The sequence below is a fragment of the Leucopleurus acutus genome (assembly GCF_964270905.1).
Source record: "Leucopleurus acutus genome assembly, chromosome: 8".
Classification (NCBI taxonomy): domain Eukaryota; kingdom Metazoa; phylum Chordata; class Mammalia; order Artiodactyla; family Delphinidae; genus Leucopleurus; species Leucopleurus acutus.
This window is the reverse complement of record NC_139151.1, coordinates 47,171,747-47,195,682: the sequence shown is the minus strand read 5'-3', so window position 1 is coordinate 47,195,682 and position 23,936 is coordinate 47,171,747. Positions and strand designations below refer to the sequence as shown.

The window sequence follows — 23,936 nt, the reverse complement described above, 5'->3', positions numbered from 1 at the left end:
ACTGGTATCATGTAGACTGGTGGGAACCCTTCTGCAATCCTAGTTCAGGTACCAGTCAAGGAGCAACCTTGCAAGCAGGCATTTCTAAGGACAGTCTCAGGCTCACTATGTTCATCCCTTCCCGCACACACAAAACGAAAACCCAAATATCTAATTAATAACTGCCCTATGACCGCTAAATTCTTATAGCTAATTGACATGTTGAAATTCGTATATAAAAAAAAAAGATAGTGAATATAACTCAGTGCTTCAAAATATATTCATTCAGCACATTTGTATTGTGTCAGCCTGCTGGGCTCCAGACAATAAGGAAATAACAATAAGTGCCTGCCCTCTAAGACATTTCAGACCAATAGAGATGATAAGATGAGTACACAAAGAGCATTAACACAAGGTGGTATGCGATGACGACCATAAAAGAGGTATAAGCCAAACACTAAACCAGTTAGAGAAGGGAGAGGAAACTTCCTGCTGTGATGAACCAGGAAGGTTTTGGTAAGAATTACCACAGAGCTGCAGTTTTAAGAACAGGTAAGATTTTGAGAGTAAGTGGCAGGGCAGGGAAGAGCTCAAGAAGGGGAATAAAAGGATCGTTCCAGGGCTTCCCTGGTGGCGCAGTGGTTGAGAATCTGCCTGCTAATGCAGGGGACACGGGTTCGAGCCCTGGTCTGGGAGGATCCCACATGCCGCGGAGCAACTAGCCTGTGAGCCACAACTACTGAGCCTGCGCGTCTGGAGCCCGTGCTCCGCAACAAGAGAGGCCGCGACAGTGAGAGGCCCGCGCACCGCGATGAAGAGCGGGCCCCCGCTTGCCACAACTAGAGAAAGCCCTCGCACAGAAACGAAGACCCAACACAGCAAAAATAAATAAATAAATAAGTAAACTCCTACCCCCAACATCTTAAAAAAAAAAAAAAGGATCGTTCCAGGCACAGACAGGAAGCTATGTGAACAATGCACAGAGGCTGCTATAGGGAAAGGGGAACACGGTTTGAATGGAAGACTGAGTTCATAGAAGGGGACAGTGGAAGATATGAACCTAAAACACAGGTCTCAAATGTCAAACTAAGGAGTCTCAAATGTCAAACTAAGGTGTTTTATGCAGTGGGTAATGGGGGAATCTGTGAGTTTTGTTACTTTTCTAAACATGTTACTTTAGCATGAATGAGAGGAGTCACTATAATCAAAAGGACCAGGGCTTTTGCCACAGATGTCACAAAAGCCGCAGAGAGCTAGAAGGTGCAAAGAGGTGAAATATAAATGTCATCTGGGAACAACATTGAGAAGGAAGCAGTAACAATGCTCCTCAGGAGATGCAGGAATCAAACAAGACTCAAAGTTCTTAAGTCAATTGCAGGATTAGTGCATTCAACCACAAGTGCCTGGAAGGGCAGCCAGGTTAAAGGTAAAAACTAACAGCAGGGCAGAAAATTCAGTGGCTGTGTCTAGAACTCCAGTGGAGATGAGGAACCAGTGCTCAGGAAAGAGGTGGCGACTTGAATGGCAAATGTGGAGGAAGCCAGCTTAGAGGCTCAGCTGTAGCAGAGGAGAAGCCAAACACTACACACGGCAAGTCAAGAGCTATGCACTTCTTCTGCCTCAAGCAAACATAACTAGGCTCTTAAGCTTGACAGAGAGCACTATAAACATAAGCATGCACACACACGCGCGCGCACACACACACACACACACACACACACACGTGCACACTACTGAGAAGTGCTCTGTGGCCAGAGTGCCTCGGTTCAGATCCTGACTCCACCATGTATTAGCTTTCTGATCTGAGACAAGTTACTTAACTTCTATGCCTCTGATTTCCCATCTGTAAAATGGGCTCAATAATAGTACCTTATCTCATAAAGTTGTGGTGAGGATTCAACGAGTTAATTCATGTAAAGAGCTTAATGCAAAGTCTGTCTGGCACATAGTGAGTGTTCAGAATTGTTGGCCACTATTATTATCTTGAGTCTCACTATAATGTCATGAGATAAAGCCAGGCAATCATTATCATCTCCATATTACTAATGAGGAAACTGAGGCTCAGAGAGGAAATACTTGCCCAATTTTCACACAGTGCAGAATACAAGTTAGGGGTTTATAAAGTCCAGTCTCCTTAATGAGATTTACAAAGCTCTCCACGTTCAGCCCACCCGCTACCTCCCTGGCCTCAGTTCCTGCCAACCTTGCCTTGAATGTGAAACTGTGCCCGCCACACTATTTCTTGCCCCTCTTAACTTTCTGATCCCTATTCATCCCTCAAGTCTCCTCTCAAGTGTCACCTCTTCCAGGAAGCCCTTGGCACTTGCTCCCTCTCCCCTCTCACCACCCCGCCTCCTTCTATACTCACATCTGACTATTAACATCACACCATGTGTAATTATAGACATCTGCTTTCCCCACTGGACTCCGAGCCTAAAACAATTTCTGGCACACAGTAAACACTGAGTATTTACTGAATGAACTAACTCTTGTCTCTAAGTCTGATAGTCTTTCCCCCAGAGCATGCTGCCCCTTTATCAACAAACGTTCGCTGTTTAATAATAGTTTAAAAAGAGTAGCGACAAAATTTCACCAAAGATCAACCAGTCATACTATACTTAAATATCAAACTAAACTTAAACACGTGGTCATTGTACCTATAGGGAGTGAAGCACACAAACACACCCTTCAAAGAGCTGACCATTCCCACCCACAGCTCATCTGTCTTGGTGCCTGTGGTCTCAAAGGAGAGAGACCAAACCCGAATCTATCAAAGGATTCCTCTTCCGCTTGATTAACCCACTGAGAAGGACCTGGGGCTTGGCACGTGAGGAAGATAGGTTCAAAGGTCTCACATCCAAAAGCCCAAAGTAAGGTACCTCCACGAAGTTAAAGGGTACATCTTACAACCTGTGTTCCACCTGTCAGCCTGAGACTAGCTTTCAGTTCCCGACGACTCAGAGTGATCGTGGGGAAAGGTTACCAGAGAAGGGAGAAAGGGAGCACGTCCACTGCATCCGCAGTTCCTCACACACCAAGCAAACACCTGTGCTCCATTCCACGAACATCTGTTCCCGGAAGCTTCTGACAGGTGGAGCCACATCTCCTCCACACCCTTGGCTCGGGCCACCACCCAGTTCATGTGGGAAGCGGGTGATCCTCTCCACGTTTAGTCAACTCTAGCAACGGAGGCTGATCTCCCCAGGGGCTCTTCCCTGAGGAACTCCGGGTATATGTCAGGTTTTCCCGTTGGTCTGGATAAAGCCGACAACACTCAGGGAAACAGAAACACAGGCCCAGAAACAAACAAACACACACTTGTGTGTACTTGTGCCTGACGCTGACGGCTTGGGGAAAAGGGCCACTCAGTTTCTTGCGATTTGCCCACAGATGAGAGTTTTGTGGCCCACGCCTCCCTGCTCCTCCCCCACCAGGAAACTCAGAGACTGTTAACCGCAGCAGTGCCTGCTGAGCATGAGAAATTCTGCAAAGCACGAACCAAATTCAGCATGTACTGGGTTTCAACAATTCCCAGAACTTCAATTCTGGAGAACTTCAATTCTGGAAATACGGCCCTTACACATTCTTACTGGGTCCAAGCTTCAATCGTTTGTGCCAGAAGGACACCTGGGTCCTTATTAAAAGTGATAAATATGCTTAACTCCAAGGCAGGCACAGTTATCGTCTTGGAATTCAGCCCCAATGTGGTCCAGTCCATAAATTAGTATATGGAGCCACTGTTTTCCAACACATGTGTACCTTCCTCCAGAAGTCTTGAATTAAACAGCAGCACCATCTCTGCTCCTACAGGTGCCTTTTACCAAAAGCTTTAAAATATCTTATCTGTTCCCACAAGTCCAAACAAGCGTGCCTTCGATCAACCTCAAATCCACCTTCCATACTGTGGACAGTGTTACTGTCCTAAAGTCTAGTTATTTCACACACGATATTGAGACACTTCCATTAGTTCCTTGCTGCCTTCAAGATAAGGGACAAGTTTTTAGCCTGGTTTCACCTTTGGGCATCAGTCCCCCACGTTAAATATATGACCATAAAATATACACCCTCATTTAATCCTCTGAACAAACTGTGAGGCAGGTCTGATCTTTCCCATTTTACAGACACATTGAGGAAGTGATATGCTATGGTGATAGTTGCAGACTTGGGGGACAACCAAGGTCTCAGGATGTGCCCTTCAACATGTCCCAAGATGGCAGACCTAAAACAATCCTAGAATCCATTCTATAAAGAATTAAAGAATTAAACTGAAAACCCAGACCCTTTCTTTCTTTTTTTTCAAATGCTTTTTCAAATTCTTTTCCCATTTAGGTTTTACAGAATATTGAGCAGAGTTCCCTGTGCTCTACAGTAGGTCCTTGTTGGTTAGCCATTTTAAATACAGCAGTGTGTGCATGTTGGGCTTCCCTGGTGGTGCAGTGGTTGAGAGTCCGCCTGCCGATGCAGGGGACAAGGGTTTGTGCCCCGGTCCGGGAAGATCCCACGTGCCACGGAGCAGCTGGGCCCATAAGCCATGGCTGCTGAGCCTGCCCGTCCGGAGCCTGCCCGTCCGGAGCCTGTGCTCCGCAACGGGAGAGGCCGCAACAGTGAGAGGCCCGTGTAACACAAAAAATAAATAAATAAAATTTAAAAATATATATGTGTATATATATATATGTGTGTGTGTATATATATATATATATACACACAGTAGTGTGTACATGTCAATCCCAAACTCCCAGTCTATCTGTCCCCCTCACCGTTCGCCCCTGGTAACCATAAGTTCATTTTCTAAGTCTGTGAGCCAGACCCTTTATTTCTAAAACTCAAATGATTAGTCTAAAACCATCAGTGGTGAAGATTCTGACCTAAAGAATCTAACATGCCAGAGTTCAGTCTTCCTCCTAGCGCAGATGGCTGGCAGAGGGGGCAGAGTGGTTGAGGCACGGATATGACAGGGCGCCTTGGCTTGGCCTGGGATCCAGCCCATGCCCTCAGCCTCAGAGCCCTGTGTTTTAATCAACTGACTCAGCCAGTGGCAGGAGAGACCAGGCGCCTGTGGCCGTGAGTAATGGCAGCACAAAACACATCTGTCTAATCAGAAGCTGATGGTGTCAGTTACACCAGGAGTTACAGTAAAACAATGCTCTACAAGGGAAAAAAGAATGTCTATTCACTCAGAAGTTAAGCAATGCCTTTCTTTCTCCCTCTAACTCACAATGCAAATTTGTGGAATGGTTTACTAGGTCTTATACCCCCCTCTCAAATATTTCTTGATGCATTTATAGAAAGAAGACTTATCTATAAATAGCAAACCAAATCTGTTCTACTAGTTGCTGCAAAATATCTAGAAAGTATGACGTTAGGAAATGCTTCTATTTTGGCTTTCTTTAATCTCTGTCAACATTTTGAGGGATAATGCAGAGCAACGTGTTTTTGTAAGTGGTACGTACTTCACATATGTAAAGTCACTGCAACCACCTGAGGATCATTACACCACATTTCAGCATAGACTTCATTTCAGAAGAGTGATTCATTCATTCTTCCATTTGTTCATTTATTAATTCAATGAAAATACTAAGTTCCCATTGAGTGCCAGGCAATTGGATGCAGAATTAAACCAGAGATTCCAAGCCCTTAGAGCCTCAATCTTTTCCCGAATTGGCCTTTTCATCTCCAAGGTGTTCCAGCCACACCTGGCGCTCTCTCCTCTCTCCGGTCTCCTCTCTCCGGTCTCCTCTCTCCCTCCCTCGTCCTAGCCTATGGTTCTAAACCACTCTAGAGTGTGCTCTCTCACGTTCTACAAGGGTCCCAGCACAGGACCAATACCCAGTGGGCACTAAAGAAAAGTACTGTAGTTAGTGATTTCAGAAGTGAGTACTTGGTGACACACACAGCCTTATTAACATAAATAACCTGCTTTCATTAGGCTTCCGTCAACCTACCTTCCCAAAAGTTGCCTCAAAGCAGTTCTCCCTCCTACAATCTGAGGATGTTCTAGATTAACAGTAACAAATAGATGAGCAGAAAAAACTCTCCTCTCAATGATCTATGGATCATGTGTTCTGCATGAGGGCAGTCAGCTGGGGAGACCCTTAGAAAATAATGAGGGCGCACTGAAAGCAACAGGAAGTGGGAACATTTTCTGACACCTGATTCATTTAGATGCTCTACCAAACTTTTATGTGGGCAAATGTGAATGAAAAATAACCCAGAATCATAGATTTTTAAGACTGGAAAGAACTTCATCTGGTCCAACTCCCTCTATAGATTAAAAAAAAAACAAAACAAGGCTCTGGGAGAGGACATGACTAAACCCAGAGCTCACAGCCTATCTGTGAGATAGGAGTAGAAGCCAAGCCACCTGCCTCCCAATACAGGGCCCATTCCTCTCCGCAGAGCTGCTCCGAGCTGGGTGAGTGCCGCCAGGGGTACATCATCACCTTTCCGGCTGCTCTCACTGCTTCCTCCCAGCATGCTTCGGCCTTGATTTAGGCATCTAGAGACAGCCCTCAGGAGCTCTGGGACTCCCTGTGCAAAGGAACAGCTCCCTTGAATGGCAAGCCTGTTTTTATTCTGTGAAATGGGACTATTTTCTGTCCTTTTCTTCGCTTCAGGACTGTGATGAAGATCAGTGAGACGCCAGCCACGTAGGAATCCTATATTCTTTGAAGAGAACAGAGTAGGGATCCAACAGAGCATCTGCATCATAATTAAGTCCTACTAACGTTAGGCCCAGGAGTTAGATTTCAGCATTTTTATAAAGACCGACAATGTTTTTGTTTTATTCTACCTTTAAATTTTTTTAAAATTGCATACACACTGACATGCGATTCAAGTAACAAACAATAACACCTGCCACTTGGTCCTCCTAGTGACTTCGGTGGAGAAAAATCAAGTAGGTGTCATTATTTCCAATTTACGGGAGGGAAAACTGGTTCACAGAAGCTACCCAAAGTCACACAGGTACTAAAATGCAATGTTGGAGCAAGGGCCTTATCTAAGGCTCTCTCCTCCTCACTGTGCTATTTAGCTTTAGAACTTTCTGCTCACGTGTTGCACATCAACAACACTGAAGAGCTACCTTTTTGTTACATCTGAGACATTTAAGGTACTTGAGTCACTTTAACAAGGAGCACAACTTGACCCCGTAACTTCAGTAGCAGCCCCACTGCCGGCACTTCTTTCTGCTAGAAACTAAATGACACAGGGGAACTATAGGGGGTGAACTTTGGGGTTCACAAACAGGATTAACCTTTATGATGTCTTTAATTATTCATGATTTACTCTCAACATTCTTTCAAAAGCAACCTGAGATGGCTCTTAGCCCTGACAATAATACAATCAAAAGTAAGGGTTATATTCATTTGTTCTTTTTCTTTTTAACGTACAAAGATTTGGAAGGCTGTATCCCAAGTTTTGCATTAGTTGTTTCTGAGTACAGATGTATTATTATGAATGCTAATCTGTCTTTTATCTTTTTCTACAACAAATAGGTATAGTTTTGGTAATAAGAAAACAAACAATAATGATATCACTTACACGTGGAATCTTACAAAAGCTAAACTCATAGAAACAGAGAGTAAAACGATGATTGCCAAAGGCTGGGGAGTGGGAGAAATAGGGAGATCTTGGTCAAAGCATACAGATTTCCAGTTATAAGATGAATAAATTCTTAGGATCTAATATACAGCATGGTGACTATAGTATGTATTACATACTTGAAAGTTGCTAAGAGACTAAATCTTAAACGTCCTAGAAAAATAGTAGTGATATATACATGTATGAAATCATCATGTGTACACCCTAGACTTATGCAATGCCATTTATATCTTAATAAGTCTGGGGGGAGGGAAAACAATGATTTTTATTTTTTAAATATGTTCTTCACTCTGAAAAATGGGAAGAGAGGTTATCACCACAGGAGGCTGGGAAGCTCTATCACTATGAACCAAGTGACCAGAAAATGCAAACAATACTTAAAGCTCCCAGACCAGAACCTTTGCCCTGTTTCTCCATTTGGGTACTCTCAGCCCCGCAAGAATATAAAGCAATATGCCAGGACACCAATTTTACACAAATATTTTGGAGAAGAAAACTATACATAAATATTTATCAGAAAAACTAAATTTGACAGACATATGGAATCAAGTGAAAAAACCTGCATAAATCCTTAAAACAATTTCCATGCTCGCTGGGGCCAATCTGAACTATAACCCAACCCCCAGGAGCACTTGTCAGGCTTCTTTTGCTATTAGAGACTCTTCTAATGGAGAAGTTTGGGAAGCCCTAAGGCAAATAGTACCATCTTATTTCCCCCCCCCCTTTTTGAGAGAGCAGAAACCTGATTAAAACTAAGTCACTTTTCCTTTTAATTTTTTTCAAAAGTCAAATTTGTCTTCATCTACTATCTTTAAAAACTCATTTATAGAACAGGTGGCAGCCAACACATTATCAGGGAAATCTGTTAAGCCCACAGGGGCACAGTTCACCCTTCCCTCCTTGCCCGAGGGGGAGAACGATCTGGCCTGGCATCCTGGGTTCTGAGGATGGTGAGGGCCCGGGCTGCCCCAGGGGCCGCCTCACATTTCTTCAGGACAGCAGACCACTCTGCACAAGGTGCTAATTCATTCATTCCACAAATGTTTATTGAGCGAAGCCTGAGAAAGGCCTCTTAGGGGACAGTGGGATCATTCACAAGCCAACGGTCAGGTCTAACGGATCAGCTGTGGACAGTCAATCTTTCATGAGACCTCAAACCACCTCTAGGATAAAGCAAACAGCGCCCTCACCCAACCCATTCACCAGCAGCTGGGTGGGATCAGGCAGGCGTTCTGGAACGGGACTGCTGCTTGAGAGAGGCTAAGGCATCACTGATGCCCACCAGAATGACTGAAACGCCTGCACCATAAATGACATAACACCTCTAGAGTGCTTTGAATGGAGTCTGTCACCTCGTGAGAACTCAATAACAATCATTTTTGCTGTCACTATTCCAACTTGCCCTTACTCAAGGAGCACCAAAAAAGGGAAAAGAACACAGGTTTTAGAGTCACAAAGACTGGATTTGAATCCCAGCTCTGCCACTTACTAGCTATGTGACTAAGGGAAGCCATCTTTCTGAGCCTCAGTTTCTCATTTGTAAAATGGGGTAAATATCAGGATACCAGCCCTCACGTGGCTTTGTGAGAACTAAGGACGTGTTACATGCAAAGAAGAGTGTCTGGCCCATAAGTGCCCCCAAAAAAGTCAACATTGCCACTGCCCTGCCCCCCTCCTCCGCTGCTCTTGATGGACCCTGGAATCTACTTTCACCTGGATCCCACACTAAGGGCTGAGGGAAAGAGAAGGGAGAGAATTGCTGGAGACCTTCCATAGAACCCACCAAAGTCCTCTGCTCCTTTCAAGCACCCTCCTCCGACAGTTGGCTGCCTAGCTGAGGATGGCTGCCAAGAAGGGGACGGGAAGCTGAACAGCAGTTGGAATCCATCCCACCTTCCAGTGTTGTCTTTCTGTCTGTCTGTCTGTCTGAAACCCTGTGGGGCTTCCTCTGCACATCCTTGCATGGTAGAGGCTGACAGTATGATTCATAGTCTGTTCTTATCTAGGCTTCCATCTCAACCCAGAACCCAAAGCCCTGGAGGCTGCTGGTCACAAACCAGCACTCCACGAGAACGAGGACTTTTCATTCAGGCAGGAAGTGGAGCCCCTCAAAGTCAAAGGGGATTTATAAAGGGAGGAGGGAGGAAAAGGAAGAGGGAGGAGGATGGCTGCAGAGAGAGAGGCCCACTTCCTACATGCTGGGAGAGCCCTATGTCCTAGCTGCTGAAGCAGTTGGTTTTCTACTTTGAAAGATAATAAATCTCATTCCTGTAATTTATAACTCACCACGGGACAAGGTCTGGGTGTAGGAGGAGAACTCCAAAACAAATCTGCTTATTTTCCAGGTAGAAATCATCGGCACCCAACTCCCCCTTCCCAACCCCCCCGCCTGCAGATAGGTCCTAACGCCCTACCTTACTCCACCTGAGCAATCTAGGGACAGTTACTCTGTAGTCAGGGCCACCCAGCAGCCAGTCCCAAGCCCAGGCTCAGTCCTCGAAAGCCCCAGGAAACGCGACAGCCCACGGAACCGCCGCCTACCCAAGCACCTCGGCTTCCTGGAGACCGCCTCCTGGGCAGCGGAGCCGGCTCTTTCGTGAGTGCGAAATTGAGAAAGGGCGCTTGCCGGGTGTCAAAACGAAGTTCACGTTTTAGAACTCAGAAGACCAGAAAAGCATCACCATTCAACACCAACTCCCTCATTTAACGGAGGAGGAAACACAGACCCAGAGAGGGAAAGAAAGTTGCCCGAGGTAACACAGCGAGTGGGCAAATTAGTCGAGGCTAGAGCCGGGCGCGCTGACAGCCTTTCGCCGCCTCCCTCGTCCTCTTGGCCGCAGACCCCGGCCGGTTGGAGCAAACCCCGCAACCCCGAGCGCGGTGCGGCGCGTTACCTTCCTCCGGACTGGGCGCTGCGAGCCTCCTCTCCCCCGGCGGGGTGCTGGCGGCTCTGCCCGGCTCGCCCGCCCTGCGGTCCAGGTGCCGCCCGGCCGCTGTCAGCGATGGGAGGCGCGTGCGGTCTCCCCGTGGAGCGGCGTGCGGGCGCTCAGGGGCCACTCCCCGACGCACGGGCCAATAGCTCTGCGCCCGCGCCCGGCCCGCCCCCGCGCCCCGCCCCGCCCCGACCTCAGCTCCCTAGGACTCCAGCCCTCTCTCGGGTCCTTCTCCCACTCCTCCCCGCCCCGCTCCTGTTTCTTCTCTACCCCTTAGCTCCCCATCTTGGCTTCCTTCTCAACAACTTTTACCCCGAAACAACTTTTTCACTGTGCAGATAAAGAATGCAATACATTTTTTGACCACTCTGCTTTAGGGGTCCTTGGAGCCCGAGAGCGTGGAGCGCCGGGACCTCTTCCACTCAGAAAGCGGGGTCAGCCCCGGCGCAGTGGAAAGGGGCGCGCAGTGGTACGGAACAAGGTGCTTTCAGCACTCCGAACGTTAGTTTCCTCACGAGAAAAATAAACAAAAATATCTCACAGGTTGTTGAGAGGATTAAGCGAGCTGATGATTTTAAAATATCTAATACAATAATACCTGGATAAACGGTGAGGGTGATGTGTACGGCCTGAGCCACCCAATGGGTGCGGAGTGAGGACTGGTAAACTGCTGGAAGGTGCTGGCTGGTGGAAAGGCAGGCACGCATATAAATACAATATTGTATCAGGGCCAGCTGAAAAAAAAGTTACCGATGGTGGAGCCAGACCCGGAAGATTTCCAAAATTGGTGAACTTTAAGGCCTTCTGCTTCCTCATCATCTCCCCAGTTACTGTTGAACATCCAGTGGAGTGTAGCCCAGGTCTGCCTTGGGTCCTTCCAAAGATCTTTCTTCTCCCGAACTTACAAGTACTGATCCCCAAGTGCCTTCGTTTAGCGCTGGGTGCAGGACTACTAATCGACCTAGGAATCCTTGCATCGGGTTAATGTGCGTATTTTGGCTTTCACCCTAGCTTTGAGAGCCTAGTGTGTCCCCCGTGCTGAGTGAGCACTCCGGATGCAAAAGAGGATTAAGCCTTTGAAGAGACAAATTTGTAAACGATTTCAATTTAGGGTAATAACTGCTACAATAGGTGTACAAAGTGTTATAGAGTCGCATACACTGGGGAGAGGAGAGCAGTAAAAGCTTGAATACAAGTGCGACCAAGATAAGTCTTGAAGGAGCGCTATAACTTAGGTCAGGTGGACGCAAAGAGGACATGAAGATGCCTGTCATATGCCTGGCTATTGCACAGAGTGAGTGACAGGGGGGCAGAGATGAAGCTAAGAAGGAAGACAGACAGATGCAGGAGGAGTAGCTGTGCCTGTCTTGCTGAGGGAAGCAGGCTGTCATCATCCTCTTGGTGATGACTGCTGGTGAATGATTTTAAGCAAAGGAGTGGCATGACTTCATTTGCTTTTGGTACCTCAATTTCAGTATCGATTGCACCTGCCTTGTTTATCTCCTTCCTGCTCCTCTCCAGCCTAGAGGGCAGGCACTGGGTCTTGCCCTGCCCGCTCCCCCGCCATCGTTGCCTTGCATCACCTGGTACAGGGCTTTGAGGGAAACTGATGCTCGCTACTCCCAGTGTCACTCCTCTCCAGCAAACAAACAGCAACTCCCAACTGCAAAGGAGGATCTAAGGCTTCTCACTTCAAGTTCTGGGGCAGGCAAGTGGGGGAGAAATTTTGAAGTAGGGTCTTGTCAGGGACCCTCAACTCATCCGAAGTGGCCATATCGCTCAGAGCTTAAAAGCTAGAGCTCTGACATCAAACGGCCAAGGTTCAAATACTGTCCCCACCACTTTCTAAGAGGACCTGAGCTCAGTTGCTTAACCTCTCTGTGCCTCAGTTTGTTCATCTGTTAAAGAGATGATAATTATGCCCCTCTCTAAGGCTACTGTGAAGGTTAAAATGAGAAAGTGCCTGTGTTTAGCAGAGTGTCTTGCACATAGAGAGTGCTGAATAAATCTTAGTTAACATGATGCTAGCAAGTCAGGGGCGGCTTCTTCCTCTTAACCTACAGATTGCCACCCTTCAAAATGGTTTGCATACAAGTGACACAAGTTTCACAGAATTCTCTGTTGATATTGAAGAGAAAGACAAGTGGGAAGGGATAATACAGTGCAGTGGTTATATGTGCGTGTCCTGACTCCACTGGACTCCAACACTAAACTAGCCAGGTGACTTGGGAAAAGTTACATAGCCTCTTTAAGCCTCTGTTCCTCTGCAATTAAATAGAAATAGTAATATTACCTGTCCTGTGTAAGGGAGATGTTGTAATACGCATAGCACACTGCCTGGCCCAAGGTAAGATCTCAATAAATGTTAGCTAATAGTATGATAATGGTTAGAAGAGAGTTCTTATACTTTGGGGAAAGGGAAAAGTAATCTAACAGTAATGAATTGGAAGGGGAAGTGTAATCCCTCCCCCCAAACTAAACTCAAACATAAAGGTTGGTGCTGGATCTGTGAAAACTGACTGGGACACAAGCAGAAGTTAGCTTAGAAACAAGCAGGTGGAACTTAGGCCTGGAGAGTTTTCCAGCTGTGCGTGGGTTATTTAAATTTGGAACCTCCATTTGAACAAAGATTAAATTCTTGCAACTCTATGGAACTGAAATAAAATGAAGTGTTGTTTGCAGAGGTGTGTATGACTGCCCTCTGAACTGGCCTCCTGGGATGGTGGAATTCCAAAGGCTCTTGCTTTCAAATGAGAATCTGGGATTTAACCCCTAACACCACTCAGCTGTTACTTTGTAGAGTCACAGGCACATTGCCAAGTTGTTTAGTTTTATCAGCCAGTTAGTGGGTAAATATTTGTGGGATAGGCTAGGTATGGTTCCTGCAGGCTCAGGACATCCTCACCTCTATTTCTGACCCAAGGAATCCTTCTCAGGCATCAGGACCAGGGACAAATCTCACAAGATTCTGCCCTCCTAGTTGAATGAATCAATCCTTTGAACATCTCAATCAATCCTTTGAACCCACATGATGTATTACTTAAGCCTTTTCTTTTTCTTTATTTTAAAAGAATTTATTTTTTATTTATTTATTGGCTGCGTTGGGTCTTTGTTGCTGCGCGTGGGCTTTCTCTAGTTGTAGCGAGCAGGGGCCACCCTTCATTGCGGTGCGCAGGCTTCTCATTGCGGTGGCTTCTCTTGCTGTGGAGCTCAGGCTTTATGCACGCAGGCTTCAGTAGTTGTGGCTCACGGGCTCAGTAGTTGTGGCTCGCTGGCTATAGAGTGCAGGCTCAGTAGTTGTGGCTCACGGGCTTAGTTGCTCCGCAGATGTGGGATCTTCCCAGACCAGGGCTCGAACCCATGTCCCCTGCATTGGCAGGCAGATTCTTAACCACTGCGCCACCAGGGAAGCCCCTTAAACCTTTTCTTGGCATTGATTTCATTGTGTCTTTATAGTTAGTTGTCACAGGATATGCCACTCCCCACCAGTTTTAAATCTCCCCCAATTCAAGGACCCCTTTTTGCTTTGTGTTTCTTCTCATGACCTCCACCCTTCCCTCAACCCCATCTCTACCCCAAATGACTGTACACCATAGGCACTTAATTAATACTTGCTAAATTGCATCTCATAGTAGACATGTTACAGAGAGTAGCACTGTTGCCACCATGGAAAAGTAAAAGAAATTAAAAACCAAATCTTCTAGTGAAGACATGAGTTTGTCTTTAAGCTATGTTGATTTATAACCTCTTACCCACCAAAAATGGAAGATATTGCAAAATGCTGTACAATTACATCCAGTGTGGTAATGTGGTTATGTGACTTATAGCAAGCAGTAGGTATCAAATGTACAGCATTTAGCATATAATTCAGTCATAGTACTGGGTCGCCACAGCAGGAATTTGGTTTTCTAAATAATTTGCAAATGCTGAATATCTTTTTAACTTTTGGAAGTACAAAACTTTGGCCTTGAATCAAATTGTGTTAGCAATCTCTCCACAGTCTTTAATAATGCCTTGCATTTCTACAGGGCTTTGTATTTTCAAAGCTCTTTCACTCTGATTATCTTGTTTGATCTTCACATCAACCCTATGATGTAGGAAGGGCAGCTATTAGTATCTGCATTTTACAGATGAAGATAGGAGGGACTTGAGAGGATCAGGTCCTAAGCTTAGGCCAAATGGCACACTAGTGACACAGCCAAGGTTGGAACCCAAGGATCTGTAAACCAGAGAGATTTCTGATATTCATGAACATTTTGATTATTTATGACATTTATGAGCAATGGTCTTATGCAGACGTCCTAATTTATATTCATGTGCATACATTTTCAGAGTTCCTTTTAAAAAGTAAAGAAAAACCTTCATGGTGATCATCTCCCTCAGATATGTATGTGTAATAGTCATAATTTGTTACTTCAGTGCCTTTCATCTGCACATATCAACATGCATTCCAACATTAATTATTCTTTAAAAACATTTCTTGGTTTACTCTATCTGTAAGAACATATTTTCTTACTTTAATGTTTAAAGAAATAACATGTTACTTCAAAAAATAAAGACCTCCAGGGACTTCACTGGTGGCACAGTGGTTAAGAATCCACCTACCAAGGCAGGGGACAGAAGTTTGATCCCTGGTCCAGGAAGATCCCACACGCTGTGGAGCAACTAAGCCCACACACCACAACTACTAAGCCTGCACTCTAGAGCTCGCGAGCCACAACTACTGAGCCCGTGTGCCACAACTACTGAAGCCTGTGCGCCTAGAGTCTGTGCTCCACGATAAGAGAAGCCACCCAATGAGAAGCCCACGCACCACAACGAAGAGTAGCCCCCAGTCGCCGCAACTAGAGAAAGCCCGTGTGCAGCAACGAAGACCTAACACAGCCAAAAATAAATAAATAAATTTATTTTAAAAATAAAATAATAAAGATCTCCATTTATATGAAATACCTAGAATAGTCAAACACAAAAAGACAGAAAGTAGGCTAGTGTTTACCAGGGCCTGGGGAAGGGGGTAATAGGAAGTTATTGGATACAGAGTTTCATTGCGGGATGTTGAAAAAGTTCTGGAAATGAATGATGGTGATGGTTATAGAACAGTGTGAATGCACTTAATGCCATAGAACTGTACAGTTACAAATGGTTAAAATGGTAGATTTGTTACCGAACACAAGTTTGTGTGCCCAACACACAGTGAGGCCAAACAAACCGAAAAGTTGCAGTTTGGAGCAGAGAAGGGATTATTGCAGGGCTCGTGCCCAAACCCCCCCCCCCCCAACTCCCTGAAGCATTTCAGCAAAGCATTTTTAAAGGCCAGGTGAGAGAGAGTCATCCCAAAGGGTATGTGACCCACTCCTGCACAGTTCTCTGGTTGATGGTGATCAATCCTTAGTCACCAGCAGGTCTGGGGGCTGCGGGCTCATGATCCTCAAGTAGTTAATTCCTTCCACATGGTGGTGGTTTTTAGCAAATGAAAAACTCAGGAAATATGCATGAGATACTATTATCTAGGTAGTCAGAGAGGAACTACAGCAGAGGATATGGGGGAGGGGTCTGTCCTGGGAAGGCCCCATAGGGTCCTGCTCCGTTACAGATTTTATGGTATGTACATTTTACCACAACATTAAAAAAGTAGAACACCGTCTTATTTTATTAATATGATTCCCTCTAATAGAAGAAATCTAGTTATAATGCAACTCATGACCATTTTTGTTTCTTTACATTTTTTTTTTTTCCAATTCACCTTACCTAAGAGCCCCTTTCCACTTGCTGCGGAAGAGACGATAGCAATCCATAGGGAGCCCTACTAACCTTTTAATAAAACTCTAAAATGAGGTTAAGGTTTGTGTGATAAGGTGGGATCCTAGTAGATTTTTATAGCTGCTACTAATCAAGTACTTCCTACCTGCCAGGTATTGACTAAATGCTTTTACCTATATAATCATCTGAGCAGCTCCAAGTGACAACAGATGAGAAACTGAGTTATTTGAAGGTTAAGGTACTTGCCCAGGGCTGAAGAGCCAAACACGAGGTAGTAGAATCTCCCTTCAAACAGCAGTGGTTTGGGTTATGTGATTGGACTAAAGCAGGGTAACTTCCTCAAGTGCTCCTTAGGAGACTACTTCCTCTGTGTTGTGATTACTGTCTCCTTCCTTTTACAGAATCACCATGTCCTGTGTGGCTAGGCCTGTGCTGTCCAAAATGGTAGCCACTAGCCACATATGGCTACTAAGCACTAGAAATGTGGCTAGTCTGGAGTGAGATGTACCCCAAGTACATCTCAGAAAAACAAAAAAAAAGTAAAATATCCCATCAATACTTGTTGTGTTGATTCGATGTTGAAAAGATAATATTTTGGACATATTGAATTAAATAAAACATGTTATCAAAATTAATTTCATCTGTTTTCTTTTATTTTACTGTAGCTACTAGAAAATTTTAAATTAAATACGTTGGACTTCCCTGGTGGCACAGTAGTTAAGAATCCGTCTGCCAATGTAGGGAACATGGGTTCAGTCCCTGGTCCGGGAAGATCCCACATGCCGCAAAGCAACTAACGCCGTGTGCCACAACTACTGAGCCCGCGCACTTAGAGCCCGTGCTCCACAGCAAAGAGAAGCCACTACAATGAGAAGCCCGCGCACAGCAACGAAGAGTAGCCCCCGCTTGCCGCAACTAGAGAAAGCCCGCGCGCAGCAACGAAGACCCAACGCAGCCAATAAATAAATAAATAATTTATTTATTTATTAAATAAATAATATGTTGCTCTCATTCTCCTTCTACTGGACAAGGCTGCTCAAGGTTGCCTGGGTCACTTCTGCTACCTTACTTCTTCACTGGGAGAAGGGGAGTAACCTTCATTTCCCGATGGCTCAGTAGAAAGTTCTCCCTTCACCTCCTTCCCACCATTGTGCCATGTCCAGAGAGGGGCTTTTGAGTTATTATGTACAAAATAGGAGAGACATATTGAAAGAGCTTACCTTTGTGTCTAATACTCTGCTTTTGAATTCAAAGCACAATAATTACAAAATGTTGTCATTACTACTGACTGGGGGTTTTATCCCCTATTCCTTTTCAAGTACAGAGGGATCTTGAGTAATCATACATTTCAAGAATGGAATGTCTGGTTAAAATGAAACATAATCCTGGTCTATCCTTTGTTTATTCAGTGGTTCATTCATTCATTCATATATTCATTTCATATTACAACTATTTACTGAGTGAACAGTATGTACATGGTATATTGCTATGAGGAATTCAAAGATGAACCAGATTAGTGTCTGCTGCTGATTCTCTTTCAAAAATATATTCGTTTATTTCTTTGCTTATTACACTGGACATCATAGGCAGCCTGATATAATAAAAAGCCCTGGACCAGGGGTCATAAGGCCCAGAATCTAGTCCTGGTTTTATGAGTTATGTGAAATGAGCAGGTCTCTTCAAATCCAAATCTCAGGTTTTTTCATTTATAAAATAGGGAAGTGTAAATATACCAACTCTGCCTACTGTGAAAATAAGATCATGAAAGTGGTAATCTACAAATGACCATTTCTTACTTATTAAAAGACACTGCATTAGAAGCCAGGAGACTTGGCTTCCTTTCTGGATCCTACGAACCACACCCTGTGTGGTTTTAACCTCTCAAGCCTCAGTGTCCTTAAATTAAGAGGTTAGACTGCATAGATTCCAAGATGTCTTCCTGCTCAAAATCCCAGGTTTTAAGAGTTTATGATTTAAAGTAATCATTCTCTGAAGATCAGCATTTAAGTTTACCAGAGTCATAATTTTCATATCAATTCTCTAGCCATAGATCTTATAGGATTTAAAAGTATGAAGCACTAGACACTTCCCTGGAAATTGTGCCTATTTGTTTGTAGAAAAATCTCTGCATCAGCTTTTTTTTTTTTGTAACAGTGTTTTGTCCTCTGCATTTTTATTTTATTTTATTTTATTTTGCGGTACACGGACCTCTCACTGTTGTGGCCTCTCCCGTTGCAGAGCACAGGCTCCAGACGTGCAGGCTCAGTGGCCATGGCTCACGGGCCCAGCCGCTCCATGGCACATGGGATCTTCCCGGACCGGGGCACAAACCCGCGTCCCCTGCATTGGCAGGCGGACTCTCAACCACTGCGCCACCAGGGAAGCACGTCCTCTGCATTTTTTAAAAGCCAAATGGAAAAGGACAGAAAGTAAAGAAATTAAAAACAACTGTTTGGGACTTCCCTAGTGGTGCAGTGGTTAAGAATCCTCCTGCCAATGCAGGGGACATGGGTTCGAGCCCTGATCCGGGAAGATCCCACATGCCGCGGAGCAATTAAGCCCAGGCACCACAACTACTGAGCCTGCACTCTAGAGCCCGCGACCCGAGCCGCAGCTACTGAAGCCTGTGTGCCTAGAGCCCATGCTCCGCAACAAGAGAAGCCATGCAATGAGAAGCCGGCGCACCGCAAGGAAGAGTAGCCCCTGCTAGCCGCAACTAGAGAAAGCCTGCGCGCAGCAACGAAGACCCAATGCAGCCAAAAGTAAATAAATAAATTAATTAATTAAAAAAATAAAATAAAAACAACTGTTTCAATCACCAATTGGTGCACCAAACCACTCCAAAACATAGTGGTTAAAACAATGATTTACTACTTCTCATTACTCTGTAGGCTGGGCGGAACTGCTGCTGTTCCCTCACTACTACCTGGGATGTCTGAAGTGACTGCATTCAGCTGAGAGCTCAACTGAGGCTGGAACATCCAAGATGGCCTCTCATCCTCTGGGGCCACTCTCCACATGGCCTTTCCTCATCCAGTCTTCTAAGTCCAAGCTTCTGAAATGGCAGCTGAAGCCCAAATATTACAAGAGACAAGCCCCCATGTGCAACTATTTGTGTCATGCTTAGTAATATCCTCTGGCCAAAGCAAGTTTTGTGGCCAAGTGCAGAGTCAATACAGGGGATCTGAATATGTGGAGGCATGTTTCATCAAGGACCACCGAGGTAATAGTCTACCACTACAACTTCCATTTGACCGAGTTCTAGATCTTATCCCCATCTCTCACACTTCTGCATAAATCATTCCATTCTTTACTTCTGTGCCTTGTTCATACTTCTATTTCTGCATATGTCACACTCCACTTTAATCATCAGTTTATATTTTTATATTTCCCACCAAAATGGGAGGTACTTGTACAGAGAAGAGACAGTGTCTTATTCCTCTCTGAATGTCGATCATCTATCAAAGTGTCTCCACATAGGAGATACTTAATTAATAATATTGAACCACCAAACTGAATTGTTTGGAACTTCACCAAATGTCAAGAGTAGAGTGCCCCTTGGGCTTCCCTGGTGGCGCAGTGGTTGAGAGTCCGCCTGCCGATGCAGGGGACATGGGTTCGCGCCCCGGTCCGGGAAGATCCCACATGCCGCGGAGCGGCTGGGCCCGTGAGCCATGGCCGCTGAGCCTGCGCGTCCGGAGCCTGTGCTCCGCAGTGGGAGAGGCCACAGCAGTGAGAGGCCCGCATATCACTTAAAAAAAAAAAAAAGAGTAGAGCGCCCCATTTCAGATTGCACAAGGGTGAGTATTCCTAACCTAGGTTCTTTATTTTCACTAAATTCTATCTGAAATTTACCATTTCTTTCAACTGGAAATGTATGCAACAAACCACAGTAGTACTATCGGTAGGTGTGGGAGTTTTTCACCAACAGAAACCTCAAATTTTTTAATATCACATCACAGCTGACTTGTCACAAATATTGTACATATTACAACTTTTTAAATAATTTGAACAATGCTTAATATAACTGGTTTTCTTTGTAGTCCCAAGTACTTTACTTTATTCCATTTAGAAATATTATTCTAGGGAGTACATGGGCTTCACCACATTGCCAGGGCTTTCAGAAAAGGTGAAGAACCCCTGATTAGAATGAGCATATGACTAGGGAGAATTTAATACCTTTGGAAAGACACCCCCCCTCCTCCATCCCTCTAGAGCCACGTCAGCACTACCTTGTTAGAAAAGCAAATTCTCAGGCTTACCACAGACCTTCTAAATCAGAAACCTGGGGTTGGGGCCCAGCAATCTGTGTTTCTACAAGCCTTCCAGGTGATTCTCCAAATTCTTGCAAGTTTGAGAACCACTGAACTAGGGAAAACAGTAGTGAGTTGAAACTGAGCAATACAAGGGTAGCTGAAGACCATTTAATCAATCAATAAGTATAGACAGATACCTCCTATTTCCTCAGCACTGGGAAAAGTACTGTAGGAAAATGTTCTATATCTTAATTTGAGTGATTATAATGCAGATGTATACATACATAAAAAGACTTCAGGCTCTACCCTTAAGACTAGTGCACTTTACGGGTGTTACATGTCAATTTTAAAAATAAGTATACATAAGAGTGTAATACATAATTCTTGTCTTCGAGGAACTTTCTGTTCACTTTAGAAATCTACTGATGCAAACATCTGTTGAGTACCAGAGGTGAGCTGGATAGTAAGTGAATGGTCAGGCATGAAATCTGTCCTCATGAAGTCCTCATTCTAGTAGGGGAGGCAGAAAATAAACAGCAATTATGAAACAGTGATAATGTCCATTATAATTATAATAAGTACCACTAAATAATTACCATATTTCATTGATTCTAACATGTCCTTTTTTTATAGCTTAACATTTCTGAAATCAAAAGATGTCTTACATTCTCTAGTTGCCAGTTTAATTAGAAGGGTTTTCCTAATGGCACATAAAATAATGGTGCATCTTTAGTTGATGGCATCTTAGATTTTGTGTAATTTGATAAATTCTAAGCTATTAAGTATCACAGGTGTTCAAGGATATGTAGATCTATAAGCATTCCAGGATTCAAAAAGGGTTTCAAGAAAGAAATCAGATTTGTCGTTCCCAGAGGTAGGAGGTGGAGTGAGGGGAATTGGATGAAGGAGGTCAAAAGGTACAAACTTCCGGTTATAAGATAAACAAGTACTGGGGATGTAATGTACAACATGATTAGTATAATTAACACTGCTGAATGTTACATGTAAATGTTGTTAAGAGAGTAAATCCTAAGAGTTTTCACAAGGAAATAACATTTTCTTTCTCTTCTTTTGTATGTATATGAGATGTTGGATGTTCACTAAACTAATTGTGGTAATTGTTTCACAATGTATGTAAAGCAAATCATTATGCTGTACACCTTAAACTTATAATACAGTGTGGTATGTCAATTATATCTCAGTAAAGCTGGAAGAAAACAACAAGAACTAGAAAAAGGGCTTCAAGGGCAAGGAAACTTGAGCCTGGTTGAAGGAAGAGTAGGATTTTAGAGAGAGGAGGAACAGCAGGGGCAGCTGGAGGTGAAGCACCCAAGGGGGAAGGAGAAGCTGTGATGAGAGACAGCTCTGGGTGAGACAGAAAGGGGGAGTGTTAGGAAGCAGAGGGAGCTCAGTGGCTAAGAAACTGAAGTCAGATTCTAAACGGCCTAGAAAATTGAACAGATGCAGTTAAAAATAAGGAGCAACCGGGCTTCCCTGGTAGCGCAGTGGTTGAGAGTCCGCCTGCTGAGGCAGGGGACACGGGTTCGTGCCCTGGTCTGGGAAGATCCCACATGCCGCGGAGCGGCTGGGCCCATGAGCCATGGCCGCTGAGCCTGCGCGTCTGGAGCCTGTGCTCCACAACACGAGAGGCCACAGCAGTGAGAGGCCCGCGTACCACAAAAAAAATTAAAAATAAGGAGCAACCGAAGATTTCTGAGCAGAACAAAAGGTTAAGTCCAACACTGGTATACGGAACAGACTCAGCAATAGAAGCCATATGTATATGCCCGTTTTCAATGTTGGGTCAACGTTGTTTGAGTTTAAAAGAAGGAGACACGCTGGCTCAGGGCTCAGGGAGGTTATGAGCTGATGGCAGAGCCATGGCAAATACAAGAGTACTGTACACATGAGCATGTGGTAGAGACAAATGGGCCAACACTCAACCACTCCCCCAGACCCAGTGGGAGGGCACCCCACTGGGTGTTAGTCTCTCCAGCAGCCAGACCTGAAGGACCACGCTAGACGACTGTTGAAACCAGAGCTGGCCGTGCCAGCGTCGTGCTGCTGACTGTTGTCCCTTCCCCACTTGCCCCAGATGCTCAGAGACTTGTTTATTGGCCTTCCTTTTTGAGGAGGCCTCATAGTTTTCCCCAATTCATTCATTTAATCCTCACCACATCCATGTAAGGCAGGTGTTACCATCTCCATTTTACGGGTAAGGCGACTGAGGATCAGAGAGGTAAAGCAATTTGCTCAAGGTCACAGAGCTAGTAAATAGCAGAGTTGGGATTCACATCCTCTTCTGTCTCCTCTCAACGTCTGTGCTTTGAACAAGTACTCTCTGTGAGTCTCAGCCCTAACCAGCCTGTCAGATCAATAGTTTCAGACCCCCAGGTATGGAAGCTGAAATTAGTACTAATCCAGCCTGGGTTTGGTGTGCCCCCTGTGCTCACCAAATTGCAGCCTTGTCCCTAGCCCCTGTTAGCCTTGCCTGTCTATAAGACTGGATCTTACCGTAACTTTCTGCTTTGCACTTTAGTTACCCTGCCGGTGGGGAGCCTAGCCTGAATCCCTGACCCCTTGACCCTCTCCTGCCAGTCTTGTCCTCCCAGTCATGATCCTGCTCCAAATTAGATAACCCCCTGCAACCCCAATCTTGTTTCTTGCCTGGATCTGAGCACCACCACTGTCTGGAAACTGCTGCTGGGCCCCAATCCCTGACATCTGATTTCCCCCAGTTAGGTCAGGTCATGTCTAAGGCTCCAACCTAGAAACTAGAGCTGGGCTCAGACTGAGATAGAGCTGGCCAATAGCTGTGGAACACAGAGGTAAGAAGGGATCCAAGGAGAGTATCTAAGGATGGAGGTAAAGAGGGGAAGCAAGAGCCAGGCCAAAGAAGTGTCAATTGCAAGGAGGCTGGCAGAGGGGGAACCAGCCAAGAGGGGGGAAGACTGTAACCAGAACCAACATTACAGAGGAAACGGGTGTATAAGGAAGGACAGAGGTGAAGGCAGCAACAACTTCCCAAGCATTTAAATATGGAGACAGGGCTTCTGATAGGGGCTACCAGTGTATAAGGTCGCAAACTGGTTCAGACACCCAGAACTGACCTCCTTCTGGCTCTGTTTAAGCCCTCAAGCACTATCAAGGATTGCTGGTTGCTGTGACCGCAATCCAGCCCAATCCCAGCCTCTTCCGTCTCTCCACTTTCATTCATTCATTCACTCATTCAGTTAAACATCTGACCCTCCACTAGAATATAAGCTCCATGCAGGCAGAAACACTGTCTATCTTTTTTCATCATTTTAAGGCCTAAAACCCAGAACAATGTCTGTCTGGCACGTAGTAAGCACTAGCTATCAATTAGTTGAACGAATGAATAATAAATGAATGTTAGGAAAATGTATTG

General features: G+C 44.9%; 1 protein-coding gene across 1 annotated transcript in view; it reads right to left on the bottom strand.

Moving 5' to 3' along the window:
- SYTL2 (synaptotagmin like 2) overlaps window positions 1–10,507 on the bottom strand; it is a 100,233-nt gene extending 89,726 nt beyond the window's left edge. The window contains 1 exon segment of the mRNA XM_082845623.1: window positions 10,473–10,507. The gene's annotated coding sequence lies outside the window, so the exon portion shown is untranslated.
- Between the last annotated feature and the right edge of the window lie 13,429 nt (window positions 10,508–23,936).